General features: G+C 36.2%; 1 protein-coding gene across 1 annotated transcript in view; it reads right to left on the bottom strand.

The window, feature by feature from the left end:
* The window catches only part of CHSY3 (chondroitin sulfate synthase 3), a 302545-nt gene that overhangs the window by 117178 nt on the left and 172552 nt on the right, over positions 1-12815 (bottom strand). The window lies entirely within an intron of this gene.

Raw genomic sequence — 12815 nt, 5'->3', positions numbered from 1 at the left:
ATGTTCTCACCCTTTTTCCAACCCCTACTCAACCATCCATGATCTTTGGGGATAAAACACAATATGCTCAATACGGAAACAAACATTTTTAAAAAATCAGTAGACAAGGACTTTGGTGAGATTCTTTAATTTAGAGACTAGCACTAATAAGATTTATTTATAAGCTCTCATGAAAGAAGAGGAGAGATTCCTTTTACAGCATTCAGTACCAAAGATAAAGCATTATAAGAAAATGTTTTATTAGATCAAACATGTGATTTGAAATAAACTCCACTGTGATTTGGATCTATCTCTGAATAAAATATACTAGCAACTGCTTCTCAAATTTGCCATATCCCAGATCCCTTGTATTGATTTTTCTACAGAGAATGCATGTTTTTAAAAATGTAATTAATCATACTGCAGTGATCAATAGCTTGTTACTTTTAAAAAAAATCAAAGCTCTTTTCCACATAAAAGTAAAAATTCAGCAATCTACTCTAAATGCCATTTCTGCTGGGCTTTTGAAAAGTGACCATTATCATCTTAACTCCATGAATCTCCAACAGAGATGACTAAGGATACCACTTGGGTTTCCATTAGCCTGGACTCAGGTGAGAAATACAATTTTCCATGTATTCTGATAATGTGCACCAGTCTGTGGGCATCTCTAGGAGAAATACTAGGTTCCATGTAGAATGTCTGCAGGATTTACTTTTGATAAAACACACATAAGTAGAGAGAACAGAGAACCTCTAGTTTAAGCAATAACTTGGAATTTCTTTCCTTAATTCCTTTGTTAAATAGTTGTGGCAAATATGTAAAAAGAGAGGAAAAGAATATAGGTTGGGTACAAGGTGCTGTATGAGATATTATGCAATGTATCTAATTTAATCTTCATGCTATGACTCTGGGGTATATAATGTAAAATTCATAAATAGGAGCTTGAAGAATCTGAAAGATTGACTAAGATCACACAGTAAGTGAAGCATCCTGGATGCACTCAGCTTCTTTCTACCTGAATGCTGCCCATAATTTGTAGGTATTAATGGAATGAAACAATACAGATGGTCCTTTTTAAAGAAGCCAATCTGTTCAGCAGCACACGCTGACTCCTGGTCTTGATTATTTTCCAAGGATTACATTAAATAATTGCTGAAATTTTGTTTACTTTCCCAGATTTTACCTAATATCCTAAGAACAGGGCCTACACATTATCAACAAAATAATATGCTTATTACAAAGTACTTCACCTGCAGAAATAAACTAGAAGAAACCAATTCTAGCGGGCTTCAGTTGGCAACTCACAGAAATCAGCCCAGTTATAAAATAGTCCCATGATCAACATGGATCAAGTCCCTACTATGTACAGGCACTGTTTGGTGGTGGGCAGAAGAGATATTACCAAAATTACAGTCCAGTGGAGACACCCTGGTCATACAGAGGGATGGGTACACAGCACAATGAGAGTGTGTAATAGAGGTTTGATCTAGTCATAGGGTAAGGAAAGGCTGCCTTAGTGAAGTTCTATAATATTATACAACTATATTATATTATATATAATCAATTCATCCTGGCCCCAGGGCCATTAAGTGGACTGAATTCTTTGTACCTTTTGGCACCAGACTTATGATACATAGGTAGAGAAACAAGACACAATAGACACGGTGTATGTTTTTATGTATATGTTTAAGAGTATGTGTATGTGTCTAAACATTCAGGTGTATTTCTTTTTTTTTTTTTAAGATTTTATTTATTTGAGAGAGAGGATGAGATAGGGAGCATGAGAGGGGGGAGGGTCAGAGAGAGAGGCAGACCCCCAGCTGAGCAGGGAGCCCGACGTGGGACTCGATCCTGGGACTCCAGGATCATGACCTGAGCCGAAGGCAGTCGCTTAACCAACTGAGCCACCCAGGCGCCCCCAGGTGTATTTCTTTAGGGCTGAAAATATTTCCTTAAGGATGGCCAACCATGATCTTGCCAAAAACAACCAAGAAAAAAATTTAATGGCTTCAAAAGACCACTTGGATCATGAGACGGAAGCCAGCGAGAGAAATGCTAGTCTTCTAATTCATGTACTGATGCTATACCCAAAGACTTCTTTGCTTTTGATATATATTTTACAAGCACGTAAGCATCATCAGTAATGACTATTCATTTAAAAGTTGTGCCAAGTATTTCATACGAATACCTGGTCTCATAACATCTCTATGCAACAAGTAGGATTATTATTCTATTTTTACAGAAGAAAAGATAAAGATATGCAAAGATTGAGCTGTTTGCCTGAAGTCAGGCAGCTAGTAAGGGTCAGATCCAGTTTTTGAATCCAAGTCTGAAAGATTTATATCTGTGTTCCTAACTGTGATCCTCTTCTGCTTCTCTCTAAAACCATTTTCTATAGAACCTGGAGCAGGACTCCATTCTACTTATGAGAACATCATGGAAATCATAAATGTAAGGAGCAAAAATATTTGCTTTTCAACCTAACAAAACAACATTCTGTTTTCCACATACAGTCTGAAATGTACCACAATGCCAAAAATTAAAAATACCACAGTCAGGAACAAGTGTTCCTTGTGAGATGTGACTTCAAGTCTTTTAAAAAAAGAAACTTCCATTTGTTGAAGTATATCTATAGATGAATAACATGTATTTGAAATACTCTTCTTAGAAGAGATGATAGCAATACAAGGCAGACATAAATGTCTAAGGAAAGCAGCGCTCGCCTCACCTTTCAGCTTTTTCCTCTTTACCATCAGCATCCCAGCTGGGGAAAATGGAAGGATGAATGCGGTCACGGGTCTCAGAGGGAAGTAAGAGGAAAAAGCAGAAAAGAATGGTTCAAATAGAGCAGCTCTTGCTATGCAGGCAGTGTTTTTCACTTGATGTTTGCTGGACTCTTTCACAAACATAATCTCATCAATCTTCAGAATAACATTTGGAGGAAAAGGGATCTCAGTACTTAATGTCCTGCTTTGCTAACTAGAGTATATTGGACAAGTGAGTGCAAAGGGGTGGGTGATTAAAGAGGATGACCAGGAAAGGCAAGATTGGGGTCCTGTAGCAGTGGATGCGTCTTATCCCCCAAGGTCTGGTTGGCCGCCCTGATGAGCATGGCCGTTTTCCAGACAGATGCCTGTCTTCCTCCCTCTCCTCTGGATCCCAGCTGGGCACCAAGAAAGGTTCAGGCACTGAGCAAAACAATCAGGCCTGCTTTGACGAAGTCAATAGGACTTGACTTTGGGGTTCTGCATTTTGGTTTTTTTTAAGGTCCAGTTATGCATCCTCTATCCAAATGGTCTTTAACACATTGTTCCTATTCCTATAATAGTGGTGAGGGAGCAATCTGGCTTAGAGCAACATGTAGAAGCAATATGTATGGTTTCTGAATATCTGATAAAAAAGTGAGGTGTCAGCTCCCACTGGTGAACAAAACTGATATGTGAACCTTTAAAAACGACCTCGGAAGTGGATCCCTGTTTAATCCCAGAGTGATTTCTCACGGAGGTGGGGCAGCTCTGCAGGGACCACAACCTGTGTTTCTTTATGCAGCAGCTCTATCAGCATCACAGCATGAGGAGCATATAAAATTTATGGAAATGGTGTTTCATGTTTCTGAAGCCCCAGCTGGTAGGCTGGCAAGAGGCACTTACAATTCAGGCAAAAAAGGACAGAACCGGTAAAGTCGTATGGATTGACCTCCAGCATGGTGGATGCAGGATCTGGAGTCAGATGGCCAGATTTAAAATCCGATTGCAATCATTCATAAGCTACTTCACCATGGACGAGTTACTTCTCTGTATCTCAGCTTCCTCAAAAATGGAAATAATACTGCAAAACTTCAAAGTGTTATAGTGCAGTTAAAGAAAATGCCTACGTTACTTAGCACAGTGACTGGAAGCACTCAAAGATGTTAGCTGTTATGACTATATATTCGTTTTAAATTTTCCTTAGAAAGAGTCTTACTAGAAGGTTTCTATTTGGTTTATACAATAAAACAGAGAAAATTTTTCTTCAATTTATTTTCTAACTTAAAAAGGATATATATGCATATATAAGCATGTGGGCATATACATACATATATATGTCAAAACTACTAGGTTAATTAAAAAGTTAAGACACAATAATCAGGTATCATGAACTTTAAGGCCATAGGATCTTTTAGCGGGTAATATGGATACATCTAAATTATCTCTGTTGATATTCAGATGTCTCTGATAATTTCAAATTTCATTTACCAATATAGCATACCTGCTTACAAACAAAATATACATTAAGAAAGAATTTTCCAGCTTTTCCTCTTGCCTACCTTGACCTAAACATACCATCCTGAATAGTAGAGAAAATTAATTATATTTCATATATCTTTTATATACAGCATATATAGATGTTGCTGGACCAACACTCTGTGATGAGAACTGCCATGTTTATTTTACTAGCTTCCTTTAAAATTCTTATTTTGGCTTTTGCTGTACTCTAGCCATGTTATGGTATCTAGCTACTTCAAATTGAAGGTAGGGACACGGCTAGTATACTTTCCTACTATGTATCTAATTGCAATTAAAACAAATTCCAGCATCACTGGGGATACAGAGGATGGGTAGAATTTTAAAAATTTGTAAAGCAGGCCTTAAGTCTCTTCCAGCAAGATGTATCTCTTCTAACTATATTTGTCACTATTTTTCCTAGTTTAAAATCTTTAACTCCAAGGAAAGATTATTACACTCCACCCCCAACCATGTTACATTTAAATCCTAGCAGGAATAACGTAGCATCCTTAGGAAGAAGACATGCTTTTTATACCGAGAGTAAAAAAAGTAAAATCCTGTGTGTGTGTGTATCTAAATATACATATATTTCTTCAGAATACTTGTAAAGTGTGTAAGTGCATATGTAGAAATATTTCCAAAAATATTAATCTCAAGAAAATGTTAAACCAGTTAAGTCTGAAATTATCTATGGTTATGCATTCATATATTCATTCATTCATGCACAAGCATATATTTCTTACTCCACAAGACTCAGGATACCCAAATGAAAAGAAACAGTCCTTTTGCTTTAGTGCCTTCAAAGTTAGTTAGGGAATAAAGAATGTTCTCAAATAATTATAATGTGGTGTAGCATGGAAGAGAGCCACCAAACAGAAACCGAGGGCTATGGAATTTTGAAAAAAGGATTCACTTTTAGCTGGTGGGGTGGGATGTTCTGCAGCCAGATAAAAAGGGACAGGGTGAAAAAGAGGAGAGAATAAGGTTGCATCTGAGTGAGTGGTTTACAGCCCTCAGTAAGAAATTATAGAGGAAGGGCATTCCAGGTGGAGGAAGAAAGATATGCAAGAGCAATGGCATTGGGTGTGTTCATAAAGTGGGAATTAGCTAATTCAAAGCAAGGCCAGAACCAGGAAGACAGCAGACAAAGCATAGTTGCAAAAAAGGCATGAATCCTATTCTTAACAGAGTCTGGATGTGGAAAATGGCAAGGGTTAAAGATTACAAAGACTTTAAGCTTCCATAGCCAAGGAAGGGGTGATGCCCTTAAAACAAACAGGAAAATCAGGTTAAACAGAAATAGTATTTTTTTTGAAACCATGACAATTTTAGGTTGTATATCAATGAATTTGAAGTACTAGGATAGCAAAAGAAACCATCACAAGTAATACGAATAAATTATGGTGGCCTATCTGAAAAGGACCTAAGACGGGACACACCTTATTTAGTCTCATACCACTGACCCTCTTTTCCTCAGTGTTGGAAACCCTGTTCCATTTTCCCCAAGGCACTCCTGTCATTCTTTGCATTTTGAATTTTAATATGTATCTCTGATTAATCTTTTACCCTTCTATATGCTGAGCAATTTGAGATAAAGGTTTATACGTGTGGTCACGATACTCTTCATGGTAATTAGCAAGAGGTCTTCTCCATGTAACAGTGACTTGGAAAACAGAAGTTCTAATGAATAGGGAAGGAAACAAGTCTTCCTGAGGAGCCTAAAACAAAGCAAGAGAAAGAGAACCAAGAGCATCTACAGCATATTCAAAAAGGAGTTTTTCCATAGAGTGAAGACTATTGCACAAGCTAAGATCACTGAAATATATGGTATATAAATACAGCCTATCTCTTTGAATTTTATACTGCTTTTTGTATTACCACTGCATTTCAATTAGTTTTAAAGTATTCTGGGGGCACCTGGGTGGCTCAGTTGGTTAAGCGGCTGCCTTCGGCTCAGGTCATGATCCTGGAGTCCCGGGATCGAGTCCCGCATCGGGCTCCCTGCTCGGCAGGGAGTTTGCTTCTCCCTCTGACCCTCCTCCCTCTCATGCTCTCTGTCTCTCATTCTCTCTCTCTCAAATAAATAAATAAAATCTTTAAAAAAAAAAAAAAGTATTCTGAACACCAGAATGTCAAAAAAAAAAAAAAAAAAAAAAGCAGAGTGTTTGTTTTCTTTTTTTGTTTTTTTTAATTTTAGGTCCAAGATTACAAAAAAAAAAAAATGGAATGTTCAAATTTTTCTTATAAAGGAGAAAATAAAGAGTCTGTCACTGGGCCCGAAATATTTTATGCACATTTAAGGTAGATATACCATAATACCATTTTGCTGTTGTTAAAAATACCTAACAGTACTTTTAAAACAAATAGTATAGCACCTCCACGTGCGCTAGACTTTATAGCCTCAAAAGTCCTTGATTCCATTTCATCCTGACCACATTCCAGTAAAAGAAGAATTCTTTTTTTTTTAAAGATTTTATTTATTTATTTATTTGACAGAGAGAGACACAGCGAGAGAGGGAACACAAGCAGGGGGAGTGGGAGAGGGAGAAGCAGGCTTCCCGCGGAGCAGGGAGCCCAATGCGGGGCTCGATCCCAGGACCCTGGGATCATGACCTGAGCCGAAGGCAGTCGCTTAACCAACTGAGCCACCCGGGCGCCCAAAAGAAGAATTCTTAATTCATTTACAAATAATGACAGTGAAGCTCAGGGTAATTCACCCAAAGTTTTGAGGCTACTAAATCAAACAGCCTGATAAGTAATCCCCATCTTTGGATTTTTTTTCTTATTATTATGGTTATTGTTATGTATTTATTTAACTCCAACTGGTTATTCTTTTTTTTTTTTAATTTTATTTTATTCTTATGTTAATCCCCATACATTACATCATTAGTTTTAGATGAAGTGTTCCATGATTCATTGTTTGTGCACAACACCCAGTGCTCCATGCAGAATGTGCCCTCCTCAATACCCACCACCACGCTAACCCATCCTCCCACCCCCCTCCCCTCTAGAACCCTCAGTTTGTTTTTCAGAGTCCGTCGTCTCTCATGGTTCGTCTACCCCTCCGATTTCCCCTGCTTCATTCTTCCCCTCCCGCTACCTTCTTCTTCTTCTTCTTTTTTTCTTAACATATATTGCATTATTTGTTTCAGAGGTACAGATCTGAGATTCAACAGTCTTGCACAATTCACAGCGCTTACCAGAGCACATACCCTCCCCAGTGTCTATCACCCGGTCACCCCATCCCTCCCACCCCACGCCCACTCCAACAACACTCAGTTTGTTTCCTGTGATTAAGAATTCCTCATATCAGTGAGATCATATGATACATGTCTTTCTCTGTTTGACTTATTTCACTCAACATAATACCCTCCATCCAACTGGTTATTCTTGAAAATTCAGCTTTCCTCCTCATGTAGGATAAAAGCAAAGCTTCCAACTGCTTTCAGTAACTACTGAATCCTAAACACAGAAGCAGTATTTTTGTCTGGCAGTACTGAACACTGATGACACTGCTAGGTTAATGTAAAAATCGAAGGAATGAACACTCTTACAACCTTTAAAAAATTATTTCTTCTTCCAAGAGCATTTACTAGAGCAAACTGCTTCCTACTCTCAGAGCCAAAAAAACAGGAGTATTCCAAATATTTCCCACACATATATAATTGGATCGATCGTTTATATAGACCTTTGGGGGAATTATGTAGCAACTCTATATTCTACCAAGATTTTATTTTTAGCAGGTCCTAGATTTTAAGTAAGCTAATTTCATTATTTCCAAATCTATCCTCTTATTTCCCTGTATTGGAACAGCTGTATTCTATTATGGTGCTCTATCTTCTAGAAATGTGGACCACATCTTCTATTAGGTAGTGCACCATTCCCCAAAAGAGATGATGGTTGAATTCTAGCTGAAGGAGAACTGTTAGACTGAACCATGTGATGTCATTTTACCAGGACACAGACAAGGAAACAAAAAGTCAAGTGAACATAAAAAGCCTGATTCCCCACTTGGAGAATACTGCACTTTACATAGGAGTTCTGCAAAACTTGTGTTTTTCACTTCAAATATCTATGCCTCATTTCTCCTATAAGTTTATTATGAGAATAAAAAATAAATGTGAATATGCTTTGAACACTATATCCAATGTCCTAACATGAAAATTTGGGGGGATCCCATGATATTATATTTCAATACAATTTTGTCAGTGGTGATATTTCTCTACTCATCTGTACATCTATACCTTTGTCCTGTACTATGGGGTAAAATACAACTGCTTAGTTTTCTCATACAGACATGGTGGGTGTTTTGACTCATTTCATTCATGTTCAGACTGTTCAGAGGACGGACTCAACTCTCTTCCTGACAATATGCAAATATCAAGTTTGAAAATTAATTTTCAATGAAAACCTTCATTCATTTCCATGCAAACATCTAAATTTAAAAGACTAGGTCACACACACACACAAGAAAATCAATACTTCACTTAACATGTGTTACCTCTATTACACAGTCATAAAAATGTGCTTTTAATGATTTTCCAAGTAGTTAAAGAACAAAAGATGTGCTTTTGAGGCTCCCTGTATCTTAATAGTGGTTATTACTGAGAGAACACTGCATTGATTTATCGACAACGTCGGGTCTCAGAGTGAATTCCAAACTATTAAGCTGATGTCATCTTGAAAAAATATATATAGTTAAAAGGCAGAGACATATAGCTATATGAACACAGTGACATATGACAAAGGTCTATGAAACCTCAGAACCCTTCCCCTTACAAATGAAAATGAATCAAATGTAAGTGATTTCTAGTCTTTACTAAGGCACCAATAAAACAGATCTGAGTTTGAAAGCAGTCAAAATCTGTTTTTACTGTGTTTATTCCTAGCCAGTTTTATTTTGGCTGATGAAGATAGCTTTAACACTACTGAGATTTATCTTACTTTTATTAACATTTCAACAGTATTGAAGAGCTGTATCTTTTACCAAAGTAGTAAAAGTTGAATTTATTTTTCTAAGACTGTAATAAATAAGTCAAGAGTACAGCTTTTAGCCAAATAAATGAGTAAAGACCTTAAAATTATTTTCCAGTTTCAACCTCAATAAAATCAATTGCACTTAATCATTTCAAAGTTGCATTATGACTTTGATATTAATTTCAAGTTTGTATCTAGAATAGTTTTTATTTGATGACTTTAAGACAGCAAAATAAATAAAAAACGTACTATGAGGAAACAAGGAAATCTGGGTTTGGAGGATTCATTCACCTGTCTTTGCTTTTCAATCATTGTGCCCTAATCTTGACTGAAAACCAGGTATCCCACTACCTTTCCTAGCAAGCAGCCTGATAATTCAATCAATACAATCAATTTCAGGAACAACTCAAATTGCTTGATTAGTTCAGTAGCTATCATTTCTTTTAACATTTTATGATAATGAGTACATAATAATAATCCCAATGAAATAATAAAAAGAAATATACATGTCCTTCATGAAGGTCATAAATACATATCTTTCATTTATCTACCATATATATACACGTATGATTTTCATGAAGAGAAACATTTGCATACATAGTACTCCCATAGGCTCATACTGAGTGAAAAGATGTTTCTGAAGTCCTGAAGAATGTGCTATGTTTGTATGAGAGCCCATAAACTATAAAATCCAATTTTCCATTATGTCTATTATTGGTCATTTTTTCTTAGACTTGTGATCTCTGTGTTTCTGATTCTATAACCATAAAATAGATAATATACACACAAATATATATGTGCATGTAATTACAGAACCAAATGTTTCATAAACAAAAACATTAATGTTTCTCTAAAAATTTAAGAGAAATGCCAAATGCTAAATGCAAATACTATAAGAGTAATGGTAATAAAGTGACCTCTTATTGAAATATAAAAAATATCAAAGGTAATTCATTATTTTTTTTATGACAGAGGAACTGTCAACCAAAATCTTCATTTAGAAGAGAAAGGATTGGTGAGAAGGGGAAACATAGATGTAGGCGGAAGATAATTTTTGTTTTCCAAACTATAAGATCTACCTACTAGCTACATCTAGAACACATCAACAATATGTTGTGATCCTGAAACTTCAATCTACTGAGACTAATAACAGTAAGAAGTCAAATGATAAGTGATACATTGTACGAATACAGCCATGCAATTACACAAATGTTAAATTGCCAAGTCAACAAAAATTCCTATGTGTACACTTGTCAAATAGGACTTGGCACATCAAAAAGAAAAAAAAAATCTAAGAGAAAACTGCTCCATGTAAGCTCTTCTTATACCTTTGTTTAATATAATTAATGAAATTGAAATGTATATTTTATTTCTGACCATTCTTTTGAGTGCAAATCAATATTAATGATAATTACTTCCTATCTTCAAATCCATTTATCTCCCAAGTCTGGGAAGATGATACACAGGCTGTGTGTCCATGTGTTCTTACACAGTCTCTAGGATGTTAAGCCTGTACTTGGTCATTTCTGTCACTTTAATAACACTCTCCATCCAATGAGCTAACTAATATTTATGTTTTCAATCTCTGCTAATTTAATTTAAAGGTGATTAAAGGTGATTCTCTGAAGAGACTAAGAGAGGATATGGACTTTTTATGACATATGCTTACAAACAGAATAAAATGTATGCCTATCTTTTGGGTATGTCACCCATTTATTTATTCATTCATAAAGTTATTACTGAGTTCTCTCTAGACAGGTAATGGACTCTGGTACTAGATTCTATAGATGCTACAATGAATAAAACTAAATCCCTTTCTTCAACAAGTGTGCTTTATAGTGGTTACTGGATTACCTATATAAATGACTCTTTTTCCCCCCCAATTTGAACCGTAATTTTTCTTTCCGGAAGTATAAGCATAAATTGATTATACAAATAATCAAAAAAGTTTCATAAACCTTGTATTTTTGTCAAGTCATAATTTTAAGCTCTAGATGAACAAAATCAACAAAATGTCAAAATCATTGTAGAATGTAAATATTATGAAATGTTAACAAAGGTTTACACTATAAATTATCCTAAGTAAACATGTTCCCATTGCTGTGTGTGTGTGTGTGTGTGTGTGTGAGAGAGAGAGAGAGAGAGGAGAAAGAGAGAGAGTGTATAAATGCTTTAAGTTGAATGGAATTTTTCATTTCCCTTTAAGGGAAGCCAATATGGACAATTACTGCAACTAATCTTAAAGATGGCTGGTCCACTTAACACCACTCCCCTTCCTATAGAAATGGTCCTTCATGTCTAAGGGTATGTGTGCTCTAAAACCCTGCTCCCTGACCAGAGCTTACCAACCCAGAGTAAACACCCTGATTCAAGCTGGAGCATTCAGATTCCCTCTCCTAGAAATTTCAAATTTGGACGTCATTGTCAGCAAATGGCCAGCAACTCTTACTGCTATGGCATCCAGAATAATTCTTGTTCTTGCCTTATTTACCCATACTGTCCAGCAATTTCTTCAACTAAATAGACCACCCAGTCTTTTCTCATCAAATCCCCTAAAGCTGAAGTGAGCTGGGGACAATTTATATCATTTGCAAGACATTTAACTAAAGAATATATAAGTAATGGGGTGCGGGTGGTAAAGGAATAAAATAAACTTACTTAGCCTCTGGTCTGGTGTTTATGAGAGATGATATTACCAAATGTGAGATGACAATGACCTTTTTAAAGAGCCTAGCTGTTTAGAAAATAGGAAAATGTTAACAGGATTAATAGCACGAATATAAAAAAAAAAAAAGAAGCAAGGTACAAAGCATCTCTCCTCTTTTTTTAATTTTACAAAAAATAAAGTAGTTCTCAGTCTACTGAATTTAAAATCTTAATGTTAAAGAAAACTCACTTAAGTGATTTTTTTCATTTATGAATATTTTAGACTTAAAAGTTTAGACTATGCGGGCGCCTGGGTGGCTCAGTTGGTTAAGCGACTGCCTTCGGCTCAGGTCATGATCCTGGAGTCCTGGGATTGAGTCCCGCATCGGGCTCCCTGCTCAGCAGGGAGTCTGCTTCTCCCTCTGACCCTCCCGACCCTCCCCCCTCTCATGCTCTCTCTCTCTCAGTCTCTCTCTCTCAAATAAATAAATAAAATCTTAAAAAAAAAAAGTTTAGACTATGACATAAAAGAATCTAGCATTCCTATACAAAATCATTGTATAAATTTTACTTAGATAGTACTTGAGTATTTAAAAGAATCTTTCCCATTTAAGCCACACTTTTTAGCCTTTTTAAAAAAGTAGCAACAGATTACAGTAGAGAAAAATAAATGGTATACATGAAACAATGTAGGTCGGACTGCAGAAAAAGAATATTGCAATTGATCGCATGAGGGAGGGCTGGGAAGAAAGGGGGAAAATATCTTATGAAACAGAGAAAAAGTTCCAGGGTTTTACACTGTCAAATCTCTAACTTTCCTTCTTCCCACTACCATCATTTGTGGGGAAAGATAGAAATTAGGTTGCTTGAAAAGGCTCATTTGGACAGTCTGTCATGCCACAGAGACTGTGTGAATGTGAGACAAATAGGGGTCCAAATGACCTG

The sequence above is a fragment of the Mirounga leonina genome, unplaced genomic scaffold (assembly GCF_011800145.1).
Source record: "Mirounga leonina isolate KUSES-001 unplaced genomic scaffold, KU_Mleo_1.0 Mir_168, whole genome shotgun sequence".
NCBI classification, from domain to species: domain Eukaryota; kingdom Metazoa; phylum Chordata; class Mammalia; order Carnivora; family Phocidae; genus Mirounga; species Mirounga leonina.
The sequence above is the reverse complement of the archived record's forward strand: the minus strand, read 5'-3'. Positions and strand labels throughout refer to the sequence as shown.